The sequence below is a fragment of the Anthonomus grandis genome, chromosome 5 (genome assembly GCF_022605725.1).
Source record: "Anthonomus grandis grandis chromosome 5, icAntGran1.3, whole genome shotgun sequence".
NCBI classification, from domain to species: Eukaryota; Metazoa; Arthropoda; class Insecta; order Coleoptera; family Curculionidae; genus Anthonomus; species Anthonomus grandis.
Window position 1 is genome coordinate 23,332,843 of NC_065550.1, and position 15,030 is coordinate 23,347,872.

General features: G+C 26.7%; 2 protein-coding genes across 5 annotated transcripts in view; one reads left to right on the top strand and one right to left on the bottom strand.

The window, feature by feature from the left end:
* Positions 1-15,030, top strand: part of LOC126735861 (NADH dehydrogenase [ubiquinone] 1 beta subcomplex subunit 2, mitochondrial-like) — a 490,931-nt gene that overhangs the window by 204,237 nt on the left and 271,664 nt on the right. The window contains exon 1 of one of the 2 annotated variants that reach the window (XM_050439948.1): positions 13,321-13,334. The exons of the other annotated variant lie outside the window; for it this stretch is intronic. The gene's annotated coding sequence lies outside the window, so the exon portion shown is untranslated. Of the gene's footprint in view, positions 1-13,320; positions 13,335-15,030 lie in introns of those variants that run through there. 2 annotated transcript variants of the gene reach the window in all.
* LOC126735856 (homeobox protein abdominal-B) overlaps positions 1-15,030 on the bottom strand; it is a 246,806-nt gene that overhangs the window by 82,725 nt on the left and 149,051 nt on the right. The window lies entirely within an intron of this gene.

Genomic DNA, 15,030 nt, shown 5'->3' on the forward strand with positions numbered 1-15,030 from the left:
AAGAAAAAAAAACAGAGATAAATAAAGCGTAACTAGTAAACAATATAAAAAAGTTATTTTAACTTAAAAAAATTTCATTACTTCCTTTTTTTTGTAATAATAATGTAAGGTTTATTTATTTTTAAATATCTAAAATTAAACGCTTTATAAACAATTTTCCCTTAAAATTTAAATTAGTAGTATTTTGTATATTGGTACCATATTATCAACTATCAAATGAGTCTAAAAAATTAATTAAATTAAAATGTAATTAAAAAAGAGCTTAATAGTAAAGAGTAATAAAGAAAATTCAAGTCTGAAAATATTTTATATGATGTTTTATTTTAAAAAAATCAATAGCATTAGTTTGTGTATTAAGTTATAAAAAATAAAATACATACAAAGAGCATTAAAGAATGAAAATATAAGGTCAACCTTAATAAAGAAAATATATATATAAGAATTTTAATATTATTATTAATGTATAAAAAGATAGAAATAATTTGCCTGTAAAATATTTACAAAAAATATATTTCAACTACTAGTTCTTTATAATAACAAAGGCAAAAAGGATCTATATAAAAAAAAGGTTAATAATTAACTTAGGCATATAATTAGTTAACGTCACCTTTTGGCTAAATAATTTGTAATTAGGTTTTTAAAAAATTAAAAAAAAAAATTACTTTTAGTTTTTGCAAAAAGGTTTCCAACATTTCTAATTTCTTGCTTCAATATTTCATTTCTTACTGATGTTTAAGTACAGAATAGGTTGTTATGATTTTTTTTTACTTTCGTATACCTTTTCCTCAAGAAAGTTCTAGTTATATAAAAAATCTTAATTTAGTTTTTATTTTTCAATATATCTGTGAAAAAAATAGTATCTTATACTATATTCTCTTATTTCGCTATTAATATTTAAATTAAAAGGTCTAAAAAATTAAGGCAAACCTAATTAATTTTAAAACCATGAAATATTAAAAACGAAGCATACAAATGTTAGGTATGGAGAACAGTAAAAACTCTACTTGGACACTATAATACTTAGACCATCAACTCAATAATTTAAATAATTTTACCACAATAGTTTGTTCAAAAAGATTTTTCAAAATATTTTAAAAATTCATAAGTTAATCAACGGTTTCCATTTTATGTTTATATTCCCACATTCATAGAATAAAGCCCATCCACTTAAACAAAAGCGCACCGGCTTGACTAGACCTTATTTATTTACCATTTTACAGCAGTACTGAATAAAATATGGTTATGCTTAATCTCAAGCACTTTAACCATAAAAATCCGGTGTCACTTAATTGACAATCGTTAAAGAGGATGATGATAAACTAAAAAGTTTATCTTTAAGAGCCACACTTGACTCTAAGACTGGGAGGCTAATGAACCAAATGGGATTAGACCCCGTCGGGCATTATTTTCGAAACTGCAGAGCCTCACATTTTTTTTCCATTTTACTTTGCACACGGCTTCCATCAAACGCATTAAATTAAGCTTAAAGTTAAAATCTCAAGACAGTTTCTAAGGATTAGGTTTCCTTAGTTACAAGTTATGTTTTTTTTTATAAAATTATATAAAGCTTTATATTTTACGACAAATACTAGCTAGGGGCCTGGTCACGGCCGTATTTGTATGCAGACGAATGAAATAGCGTTATAAATTCGCATTAAGTCTTTTACTTTATGCTTTTTGTGTCAAAAGAGCCCACGAATGCCAAGTAAATGTTGCAGTGTTGTTAAAGCCGTCTGTAAAAGATTGTATCTTAGATAGTTTATATGAGTGTATCCGCAGGGCTGGTTTAAGGAGAAAAATTACTTTTGATTGCTTTTTATTAATTTGCATATCTTCTAGAGTAAAGAGCCATAATTTTAACTACCTTGGACCTACATAGTTATTATAGTAAATAAACTTGAATTGAAAAAAATATATGTTGTTGTTGTACTTCTTGCTTCAAAGGTTCCCACGTACAAGTGCTTACTCAGTATAAATTATTCAAACATTTCTCATTTTTAGCAGCCATTCATATAATGGCAAAAACTTGCACACAACATCTCTTACCCATAAATCTTATCTTAATCACTGTATTTTCCACTTCAGAGCAAAATGCATATGTAGTACCTACTTGATGGTGCATCAGAGTTAATATATAATACACCAGATCTCCATCTTGTGGCTTTTTCATTTTATGAAGTCATCACTTCAAATATGTGAAGTGGTTTAAGTATATACTTGACGTTAAACAAAATATGGAGTTTTAAAATGTGACAGTTTGGTTTCGTCTTTATTTTATGGAAGAGCGTTATGTTATTTTGCAAATTTACATAAGACCTAAAAAGTTACATTTACTAAATAAATAATGAATCCTGTTTTTTTATAAACGTGTTGGGTGTAACCTTTTTCTGCTATTATACAATAGTTCCAAGGTTATTTTTCTTACATCTTACATTATACAAGGAAAATCTAGATGGGTGACCTTTTTAAAACTATTTATAAAATGTTTTATTATAACTCAATAATATGGCAACAATACATAATATATTGCTTTATAAAAAAACTATTTTTTAAGATATTTGTGTTAAAAAAAATAATTTTGCTAAATTTCAATTTCAAAAGCTAAAGGTGCATATGCTTTAAATCATTTTCTTAGTAGATTACTCGTTTCTTTGGTCAAAATCGATTTTCTTTGCTCAATTTTTGGCTTTTTGAATATTTTAGAATGTAAATTATCTCTTGTGACCTTAGTTTAAAAGTTTGTTTTATTTTTGTTTTTGTTAGATATAGAAAAAAAACTACTTCAGACGTTTCGATCTCTATGAGGTCATCCTCAAGACTTTATCTTGTAATCTTTATAGACTCATTAATAATAATAATGGTAATATGATAATTAATACAAGAAATTAATTATAGATCCTTTCGTGTTCTAGAGTTATCAATTTTGATTTTCTTTTGTTTTGGTCTAACCTTTTTTTTCAGCAATTATTGCTAAATTTATATTGTAGGTTTTTTTACCTATATCCAACAAAAACAAAAAATTAAACAAAATAATAGCAATAATAGCAATATTTAAAAAAAACTTATTTCATTTAATAAAATAGTAATAAAATAAATAGAACTAGAGTATAATAGCGAGTATAATAGAGTTAAAGAAATATACGTACGATCGCAGAGTTCTGTTTGAAGTAGTACTGGTTTACTTTGCATTCCCCTAGACACAACAGGAACTTTTGTTTCAGGTATACAATGGTGCAAAAGAATTCATAATTTTCTTAAAAGTTGTCCAAATTTGCCCGAAATTCCACTAAATTATTAAAAGAACTTTATTTTATGATTATAAAAACGTTTTAAGTTAATAGTGTAATTGAAAAATTTTTTACAGGCAGTCAAATTTGAAAGGTGGAAATTTCCCCATTTTTTTGGACCTTTAGTACTAAAAAGGTCCGAAAAATCCATACCTTCCTTAAAAAAATGTTAAAATTTGCTTAAAACTCCACTAAACCCCTAACAGAACTTCGTTTTTTAGATTTTTTCAAATTGATACTTTAATTAAAAAAATTTTTACAGGATGTCAAAATTGATGGTAGAAATTTTCCCATTTTTTTTGGATTCTCGGTACCAAAATATCCATAACTACCTTAAAAGTTGTTTAAACTTACTCAAAGTTCCACTAAATCATTATAGGAACTTAATTTTATGTTTAAAATTATATTTGCAGTTCATACTTTAATTAGAATTTTTTTACAGGCAGTTATATTGAAGAGTGGAAATTTTTCATTTTTTTTAGAATCTTAGTACAAAAAAGTCCGTCAAATTTTCGCCCATTTTTTTGCACCCTCGATAGAAAAAAATTAATTATTCACTCAAAAACGGTTCAAATTTAGTCAAAACTCTATTAAATTGTTTAGAGAACTTCATTTTACTTTTAAAAAAATACCTTAATTTGATAGAAAGTTGTTAAAAACATTTTTACATACTGTCAAATAAAATTCAAACATTTAAGTTTGAATTTTCCCCATTTTTTTGGACCTTTATTACTAAAAAGTCCATAAGTCTCTTAATTGTGGTCCAAATTTATCCCCTGAACCCACACATAATTAAGAAAACTCTATTTTATATAAAAAAAACATTTTAAGTTAATACTTTAATAAGAAAAAAATTTACAGGCTGTTAAAATTAAATGTTGGAATTTTCACCATTTTTTAGACCATCAGTACAAAAAAGTGAATAATTCCCTTAAATATTGTCCCAGTTTGCCCAAAGTTCCACTAAATTATTAAGAAAACTTCATATTAAGTTTATAGAGATATTTAAAGTTGATATTTTAATTATGAGAAGTTTTACCATATTTAAGTTTCATTAGATCGTTAAGAGAACTTCATTTTATGTTTTAAAAAAATTATTAAAGTTGATACTTTAATTGGAAAATTTTTTACGGGCTGTCAAAGTTGAATGGTGGAAATTTCCCCCATTTTGGTGGACTTTTGCATAAAAATCCATAACTTTTTTAAAAGTTGTCTGAAAAAAGTCAATTGTCTTAATAAGTAAGTTTTACAGGAAGTCAATGATGATGGCAACAATTTTTTTAAATTTTTTTGGACCTTAAGTACAAAAACAATTATAACTCTCTCCAAAATAGTCCAAATTTACTTAAATTTCCACTAAAGTATTAAGAAAACAGGAACAAGTAACAAGAAAATATATACTTATTTTAAGGACTAAATAAAAGTAGTAATGAAAGTATGTATAACTTGTTTAAAGTGAAATAATAAGTATAATATTCAATTACCAAATATAATAAGAAGTAATACTATTTTATAGTAAAAAGGTCGATTAAAAAGAAAACATAAAAAATATAAAATGTAAAAGAAAGAGAGTACAAAAAAAGAAGAAACGAAAAAACGAGGAGAGAAAAAAAGATATAATATGATCGATAAGAGAGTTTAAATTTATTACCAGTTTAGGAATAATATTTGTTTAACTTTCCTCTTAAAACAAAGTACTGATATGTCCACTATTGTCCATGACTTTATATTTATTTAAAAGAAAGCCTTTAGATAACCAAATAATTTTCTAAATGACCCAGTGAGAAGGTATTGTAAGAATAAGTTATAAGAATAAGTTTACTCTACAATTATTAATATTACTTAGATCTGTTCTATATTTCATCTTCTGGTACAGGTATAAATGATATTTTAATTGTATAATTTTGTAAAAAAGATCCACTAAATGCACCGTATTGTACATACGTCAGTCAGTCATATTAGGCACTTTCAATTCTCATAATTTGTGAGAAAACGCTCTATCTTAAATGTATTAAGATATACAGAGAAACATCAACATTATAAATAATAATTTAATCATGAAAGGTTTTAAGTGGCTTATAGTCTAAGAGTTTTTAAAATTAGTGCTGATAAAAATAATATTTCATCGCCTTTAAGTTGATTAAAATACAGAGCAATTTTTATGGTTCTTTATGATGCATTTAACTAAATCATTGTTAAGATAACAATGTCATTATATTTAAAATAACATAAGTATTTTTTATAGCTTTTTCTCAAATTATGTGTTGACAACTGAATATTTCTTATTTAAGCCGATAAAGAAAAAAAATATTATTATACTGGCTTTGTATCGTTAAACTTTTAAAATAATTAACATTTTTAATTCTAGGTTTTTTAGCAAATAATCAGTGTGGTTCTTTATCCGCATTAAATCAACAATTAAGCATTAAAACAGGGTGTAGACAAATAATTTATTATTCCTAGGAAAAAAAACGCTAAAGATATTTTTTTTGAGTTGAGAAAGCTTAAAAATAAATATTTATTTATTTTATAGCCGAACAGCGAAAAAGCTCTTTTACATTTAAAAAAAAAATAATTTCTTCGTCGATTTCGTGCTATCAAACCTTTTAGATCAATTGAAACATAAATATTTTATTACTTACAAGCAGATGAAAGATAACATTTTTTATAACCATATTTGGGTACTATTTAAAATAATATACAGGGTGGTCCGGTTTCGATGGCGGAAAATTAAATGGCCGACGGAGAACGAAAAAATAATAAGTTTGCTATTATAAATAATATTCGAAAAATGATTCGTTAAAAAATTACAGGGTTTCGAAAAATAAAAAAAAAATATTTTTTTTTTATTTTTCTTAAACCACTTTAGATATTTTAATGAAATTTGGCACGTTTAGACAGTTAATCAAGACGCATCTTTTTGTGCAATCTGTTTACTTTTTGTCGTACGACACACTGTTTGCGAGTAAAAAAATAAATTTTTATAAATGCTGATTTTTTTTTTAATAAACAAAAAATATGAAAATACTAAATTTAATTAAAGACTAAATTATTCTGTTCTAAAAAAGACAAAAGAATCTGGATTCCGAAATTCAAATAAATAATGAATATAATAATGCCGACAAGAAGGCAATGCATGCATAAAACAAAAGACGGTTTGTTTGTATTTTATTATGACAGTTAATTATTTAAGTAAGTCAAATTATAGCGTTGGTTGACTTATTAATTATTTTGCTATTGTTAACAGTGTTGTTAAAAGTATTGTAAAAAATGCGTTTTTCAAGTAATGGATACACTAATATTCATTTTTGTTATGGATTTTGTGATGGAAATGCGGAAGCTGCAGTTCGTGAATATCGAAGAAGGTATCCAAATAGAAGAATTCCAGAAGTTCGCGTGTTCATTAGAACACATCAAAATTTTAGGAACTTTGGTCTACGTGGTAATAATGAACAATACCGAAACCAGAGAAATAATAATGAAAATCGTGTACTGCGCACTTTTAATAATAATCCAAGGCTGAGCTCTCGCAAGACAGCTCAACAACTACAAATTCCTAAATCTCAAATATTACGAACCTTACACGCTGACCACAGGCATGCATATCACCTACAGCCTGCTCAGGGTTTACACCCTGGTGATGCTGAAAAGAGAGTAAGATTTTGTCAGTGGCTTTTAAACTCAACAGAGGAAAATCCCGACTTTTTACACAAGAAACTTTGGACGGATGAATCTTGTTTTACAAGACGCGGAGTGATAAATTTTCATAACATTCATGTTTGGGCATAACAGAATCCTCATGCAATTCGGCCAAGGTCGTTTTAAAATGAATTTTCCGTTAATGTTTGGTTGGGCGTTATTCGTGATAATGTTTGTGGTCCGCATTTCCCACCTCCAAGGCTAAACTCACAACTGTTTCTGGAGTTTTTAAAGAATAGTCTGCCGGACTACATTGAGACATGAAAGTTGGATACAACTGGATGGAGCCCCCGACATCTTGGAATAGGTGTAAGAAACTGGCTTAATAATAATTACCCTCGAAGGTGGATTGGCCGGCTAGGGAGGAATGATATTAATGATCAAAATGGTATTGGACCAATACCCTGGCCACCCAGGTCACCGGATCTTAATCCACTAGATTTTTACGTTTGGGGAAACATTAAGGATAAAGTTTACGCTAATCCCGTATTTAACAGAGAGGAATTAATCTTAAGAATTCAGGAAGCATGTAATGACATGCAAAATCAAAATTTTGTGGTACTGGCTGCAATAAACTCCTTAATAACTCGGTGTAGAAAATGTATTGAGGTCGGTGGGCTGCATTTTGAACAACTTCTTTAATTGTTAATTGTTTTTATTTTGTTGTTTGTTGATATTGTTTTTAAACGATTTAAATGTGTTATCTTCTTATGTGTTTTTATAAATCAGCATTTTTACTCGCAAACGGTGTGTCGTACGACAAAAAGTAAAGAGATGTTTTTTATTTTAAATTAAACAAGGATTCTACGAAAAAAGACATTTAAAAAAAACAGTGGTGCATCATTTTTTTAATTAAAATTGTATGAAGATCGGCCCGCACACACGCCACTGGTAAATAAATTCAATAATTTTTGTACAGAAAGATGCGTCTTGATTGACTGTCTAAACGTGCCAAATTTCATTAAAATATCTAAAGTGGTTTAAGAAAAATAAAAAAAATGATTTTTTTAATTAGAATTTTAACACCCTGTAATATTTTAACGAATCATTTTTCGAATATTATTTATAATAGCAAACTTATTATTTTTTCGTTCTCCGTCGGCCATTTAATTTTTCGCCATCGAAACTGGACCACCCTGTATGTTTACATTACTGTTGGGACAAAATTTATATCGAAATAACGAAAAGATGAATCAAATAAAAAGATAAAAAAAGAAAAACATACCGGACTGCGTATAATCTAATAAACTAAAAAGAGATTTAAAGATTACAAATAGGGGAAGTCTTTATCTCTAAGAAAAAAATAATTTTTGAAAAAAAGATGATTTTTCTTGGAGATGAAGACTTCTCCTAATTTTAATCTTTATATACACATTCTCCTACAAAATATGGACTTCTATTCAACTAAAAAGAGATTTACTTATTTTAAGTATTAAAACTACTATAACGTTAAATAAATTAGGGTTTTTACACAAACGTAAAAAAAACAAAGCTTATATATTCAATTTTTTTTTTTAATTTTAATTTTCTTTTTAGATTCGTTTTGTCAAATCTTCAAATTAGTGCTAGGAAAATCCAAGTTAAAAAAGTCATCGACGAGATAAATAGGCTATAATAATATTTGGGTAATTTTAATTAAAAAAAATATATACATATATAAAATTTAATAAATTTTAAGCAAAAAAATATTTGTGATCAAAATATTTTCATTTATGATCTAATTTTATTCTAAAAAACAAAAAAATAATAATGGTAAATCACTGATAATTTAATAAACTAGTAGAAATAATTTTAATGGATCTAAACATAATAAGATAGGCTTCAACTTTGGATATTATGATTATTACTGTGGAAAAACTACAAAAGAAATAATACGTGATTTTTCAGTAGTAACCTTATTAAAGGGGAGACCATGTATTAAAAGTGAGATATCTCTACAGCTATTGAGTTTAGAGCTTTAAGAGTTATTATCAAAATTCTAGCCCAAGTCCGTTTTAATCATATATTTTATGATTTTAGCTTTAATAAATTTAAAGTTATCAACCAAAAACCGCGAGGTTGCCCTTACAAGGGTTTGAGCAAAATTTAAATTATTATTTCGAATAAAAGAACATACAGGTACAATAATTCTGCATAAAAATATAAAAAAATATATCCTTATCTCAAGAGCCATGAAACGTCAACATGCTACTAAAAGAACAATAAAATAATTTTAGTACGTACTAAGTAAAGACGTTAATCTAACTGAAAGTGAAATTAAGAAAAAAACCTGGTTATTGTTTTAGCTACATCATAAATGTCTTTATGAGCCTACGAGCAGTTGATTGAGAATATTAATGAACAAAATGGCTATTCGTAGTATAAACAGGTGCCCCACGTTTTTTTCAATGAATGAATGAATACCATTGGAAAGGAAATTTGTAATTAAAATATGAATGTCTGGTCGATATTTTATTAGGGTTTTGCCTTATCTAGGAAAAGATGTAAAAATAAAATATTTGTTTAATATTTCCTAAGGTATAAATGATTTATTTGACTGCCTTCTTTGAAACAATGCATTCGAGGGTTAATATTGTTGCGTGTAACTAAATGAGGTGCGCTTAGTGGAAGTTAGAAGAAAATAAAGAAAGTAGTTCTAAGAAACCAGGATTTAAACAGTAATAAGTTCCATTGTTCTGATACTTAATTCGACAAAAGTATATAGGTACTATTTTTTTTTATTATTCAGTCATTTGGTCATAACAATTTTATTTTCTCTATTTTTGACTATAAGCTAATTTAAAATTATCAATTAAAATTTTATACTAAGATGAGTGACACATTTAGTGAGATTTTATTGAAAATTTACTGAATGGTTTCATTTAGCAGCAGGTTTTAGTGTTGTTGTTATGCTGATCATACTATTCAGAGTGTGTGTTTTTTGTTTGTTTCTTGTGAATTAAATGAATATTATATATTTTTTTGGCATTAGATATAAGTAATTATTTATATATATATAACTTTGTTTAATTTTAGTTATCTACCTTCTTGCATTTTTTTACACTGTGGCCAGAGAAATTATTTATTTGAGTTAATATTTTAACAAGGAAAAACTAAACTCAAAGTCTCATAAATGCAGCGTTTATTTGTTGGGTTACGCATTTCGTCTTACAGGATCAGACCTAAATTAAAACTAGGTAGCTATGGTTAAACACTAAATTGCAGGAAAAACTTACTTCATTTAATTAATGATATACACCAAAAAACAGTTTTGGTAACATATGTTAAATGCAAATATTATCCACAACATTGTGCATCGTTATTGTCTAAGATATAAACATTAAAAGTTAATTTTTCGCATAAAGCTGACTTAAAAATTATAGAAACCTTGGACATCGAAGCTGAAAATATTCTCTAAACTACAGATAATATCAGCAAAAATACCCTTAGAGCAAACAATATTTTGCTCTAATTCGGTTATTAGGAAACCCAGTTGGCTTAGGGATTGCAACATCATTTTTCACCAAAATGAAGAATTTCTTAGATGTTTTTTCGTTTACATTGGAATTTTTCGGTGTTAGAAAAGAAGCCTTTACCCTATGAATTCTAGAACTTCCCTAATCTACGAACTGCCTAAGGTTCATAAAGAAGGATAGCCAATTAGGGCAGTAATATCTTTTACAGATCCTTGCTAAAAACTTACTTCGTAGAGTTGTGAATTGGCCTTAAAAGTAATTTTTCTCCTAAGAATTTCACCGAGTTTGCATCCATGTCCAATTTCTTGAGATGTCAAAACCTTTTTTTTTTATTACCACCTACTGACTGCATTAAACTTATAATTCTATTTGATCTCTTTAGACTTATTTTGCCAAAACTTTTTAAAATTTAATGGCAAAATGTATAAACAGAAACTGATATAATAAAATAACTGGGGTAGCAAGAGGACCATGCTTTTTCCCTTTTTTAAGTAAAATTTTTATTAATAACCTAGAGAATAAAATTATAAAGAGCAGTTTCGCCAAACAGATAATCGAATATAGGATATTTGTGTTGTTTTTGGAAAGCAACAAAGATCAGTTGTCCAGTTTCTTAAATTTAATAAATACACCACAAAATTTCATTAACCATGGAAGGAAAGCACAATAAAAAATTGTCTTTCTTCGACTTTTTATTAGGAGAATTACAAAACAGTTTCACCACTAACCACAACTCTTTGTTTTTCTCGACAGGTGTTTCGCTAAAGATTTTAGCATCTTCGGGAGAAGAATAAAACTTTGAGTTTGAGTCACACCAAAGGTTATAATCACAAGACTTTTATTAGGAAAAAATAATAATAAATTTAGATTCGATTTATACCCAAAGTTATGCACAACTGATAACATCATAGAATTTTCTTCAAACTCGCCACATACACATAGGTTTTCTTCTTTTAACTCATTGTTATAGAGGATATTTACCCTTCCACTCTCTAAAGAATCTTTTTATAAAGAATTTAATATAGTTAAGCAGCCTGATGGTAACAACAGTTTTCCGCTTTTAGTTTCTTTGGTTCAGTATCTCTTCAACTTACCAACTTTTCTAAAAATAAACATATTCATACAATAGTCTTAAAAACTGTAAACACTGTCATACACAAGTCATTGTTTCGTATCACCTTTTGTTAACTAATTCAAAATAATCATCCATTACTCTCAAAGAGACTTAAGTATATGACCAAAGGAGGGAGAAAGCAAATTCAAAGTCCAAGTCTCATAAATCAAGCGTCTATTAAAGGTTACGGGTTTCGCCGCATTAGGGCATCATCAGACCTATCGAAATACAAAAACCACAGACTTACACCGTCGTGTATCGTTATTGACTCACATGTTAACTAGTAACAATTTCTCGGTGTCGAATGTTGTAACTATTTCACATGAGTGTGCATATATTAAAAAACTGGATCTTCTGAAAAAGCTAGAGATTACAAGGGCTAAAATTGTCCAATCTTAAAATGTGTAAACGATTGACGTCCTTACTGTTGAACTTAATCTCCTTAATCTAGATATTTAATAATCTGCAATAAATCTAAGTCTTATTTCATTAATACAAATTAATACAATACTTCCCATAAATGATTATAATACTCCAATGTCTTTTAAGACCCTGTTTGGCCATAAGGTTACTGCTTTGGAGTTTGGATCCGAAGGGAATTCGGAGTTATTCAGTTTTAAAGAAATTTTTTGTTTTTATTTTTATAAGAATGATAAGTATGATAAATATGCATTGAATATAAGTATAATTCAGCGTTTAAAGTTTCATATTTTAGTCAATAAGGATTCACCATGTTATAAATAATAGCTTTATTTTAACTATAGTTATCACAAGTGTTTTTTTATGTGTGTCACTGTACCTAAATGAGAAATGTTTTTCCTGTAAATCAATATTTAGCGCTTAACCCAATAAATAGATTCTGCATTTGAGACATTGATTAAGGTTTAATTTTCTTCTTGTTATATATCTAAGTCTCTTAATCTTAATTAAAATTCGATAAATTTTTTTAACTTATAAAAGTAGTATTACGTGATAAATAAAATAAATATAACCACTTATCGATTGGTAATAGTTTTCATTTATACTTAACTATTTTTTAAATTACCAATAAATTTTTTATGCAAATAAAACGATTGGTTCTATTGATAATCTAAATTTAAATTAATTAAGTTTTTTAAAAAATTATATTTTTTAAAAAACCCATTTTGATTATTTAATTTAAATAAAATATTGGAAATATAAAATTTCCTATATTCTATTTAAATTTTGTATTTTATAATATGTTTAAAAGAAAATCATAATTTTAAAGGCACACATAAACAAAGAATGTATATAAAAGGAAGGACCATATACAGGTCAATTTTATGAATCTTATGAATAGCAAACAAATAAAAGAGATACCTTACATGAATTATATATAGTTTGTTCTATGACTTTTAATTTTTATTACTAATTCTTTACTAAGACCTTTATTTTTAAATTTTTTTATATTTTTTCTAAATGTTTTATTTTTTTTTATTATTGTTTATTCTCTAAATATAATATAAGGTTATATTTATAATTTAGAACAATTTTTAAAATTAAAAAAATATATTTTTAGGTATAGTGATTATGCATAAAATCTGTTTTTAATGTTTAACACTCTGTAAAACTAAAAATATTTAGTGTAAAAAGTTAGAACGAAAAAAGTGACGGTTATTGCGTTTTTCTATTTAACTCTCATGTATGTTTTTTATATTTAATATATTTTATTTAAATATATTATTTTTTTTATTTAAAAATATAATATACATATTATGTATAAAATTAAAAAACATTATTTGATAATTTTTTAAAAATTATTTTTGACCCTTGATGATAAGACTATAATTTATTTCTTCGCCTTGATGATAGATGACAATTTATTTCTTCGTCATTTTTTCTAATTAGTCTCCGAATACATTACAAAAATCTAGTAACTTTTACTAAACGTACTTATGCTTATTTATTTAAAATGCAAAAAAGTGTAGTTCAGGGAAGATTAAAAGAATTCATGGTGGTCTACGAAATTTAATTAATTTTATTTAATATATATTAGTAAATAGTATAGAAATATTTAAATAGCAATAACTAAAAAAAGTTCTTTCCATTTATCTAGATCTTAAATATTTACCTTTCTTATATTTAGCCTTCCGATATTTACTTAATCAATTAATATTTAAAACGAATTTTATTTTAAACATACTCTACACATTAAAACCTAAATGTTCAATATATAATATGTTTCGTTTACCAATACCTCCAATTTAGATCCTTATATACTTTAATCTTTTTTATCCACAAATAGATGAAAAATTGATATTTCCTTCCAACTCGCGAATAATCCACAAATCATAAAATTACCTTTTACGAGCGTTTTATGATCGGATCCCATGTCAAATGGTGGACAAGTCTCATCAATCCTTAACTGCCGATAAAAGTTTACATTTATATTTAAACTACTCACCAGCCGTTTAAGAGCTTCGGTTTTATGCATCGTCGCGAATAAAAAGATTTGAGCTCGTTTGCTTTTGTACCAAAAAAAAATAATAATGCGACAATTCAATTAATAAAATTATTCGGTGTAATGCTTTTTGCAGACAATTCCGCCATGTTTGTCAGCTGTCAGAAGAAGGAAAAATAAAGAACATGGCCTGTAGTTAAGTGATGCAACGCAGCTGGGACCCAAAATACCCAAACCGTTGCCTGCCTTTCAGAATGTGTGTGGTGTGTGGCTTTTGACGCCATCATTGAGTAAACTAAACTTTCTTTTTTCCATCGGCAAGTGTGGCTTGTGTCTGTCAACGAAGAAAGTTCCTCTTTGTCTAGTGGTAAGTTAGTTATATTTGTAATATTAGTTTTTATTTTATTTAGTTTACTTTATGTTTACTACAGTACTTTACATATTATTTGCTTCACAGAAGCTTAGGATTAAAATTTATAGCATTCTTTACTTTAAAAATATTAAAGTAAATGTTAATATAATGTACGTGGAAGCTATTTTACTATTTAACTCCCTGTATTAAAGAAGTAATGATTTGACTTTAAATTGGTTTATGGATATATTCATTGCTTTAGTAAAATAATTTATATGTTTGAATTAAAATAAGTTAAATAAAAAATACATATAAAATTGCAAACTTTGTATAAATAAGTATTCATCCTACATCTGTGTTATATTATAGGCATGGATTATTTTTGGGTTATTATGGACTTTTGAGCAAAACCGGATAAATCCACCAAACATGATTTTGAGAAAAACCCGAATTTTTTTATTGAAAATACATTCATCTTACATATCATTTTGAAAAATTATTATTTTTTTAAAAATAATAAAACCAAAAATTGATTTATTCGGTTTTGCTTAAAATTTATATAGTTACCAGTAATAAAAACATTATTTTGAATTAGGGAGAAAGCTTTATTTCCCATAAGAAAAAATACAAGAAAGAAACAAAAAAAGTAAAAAAAAAAATACTCAAAGACCTGTAGGTACATAGGTACTTGTAGGTATTCA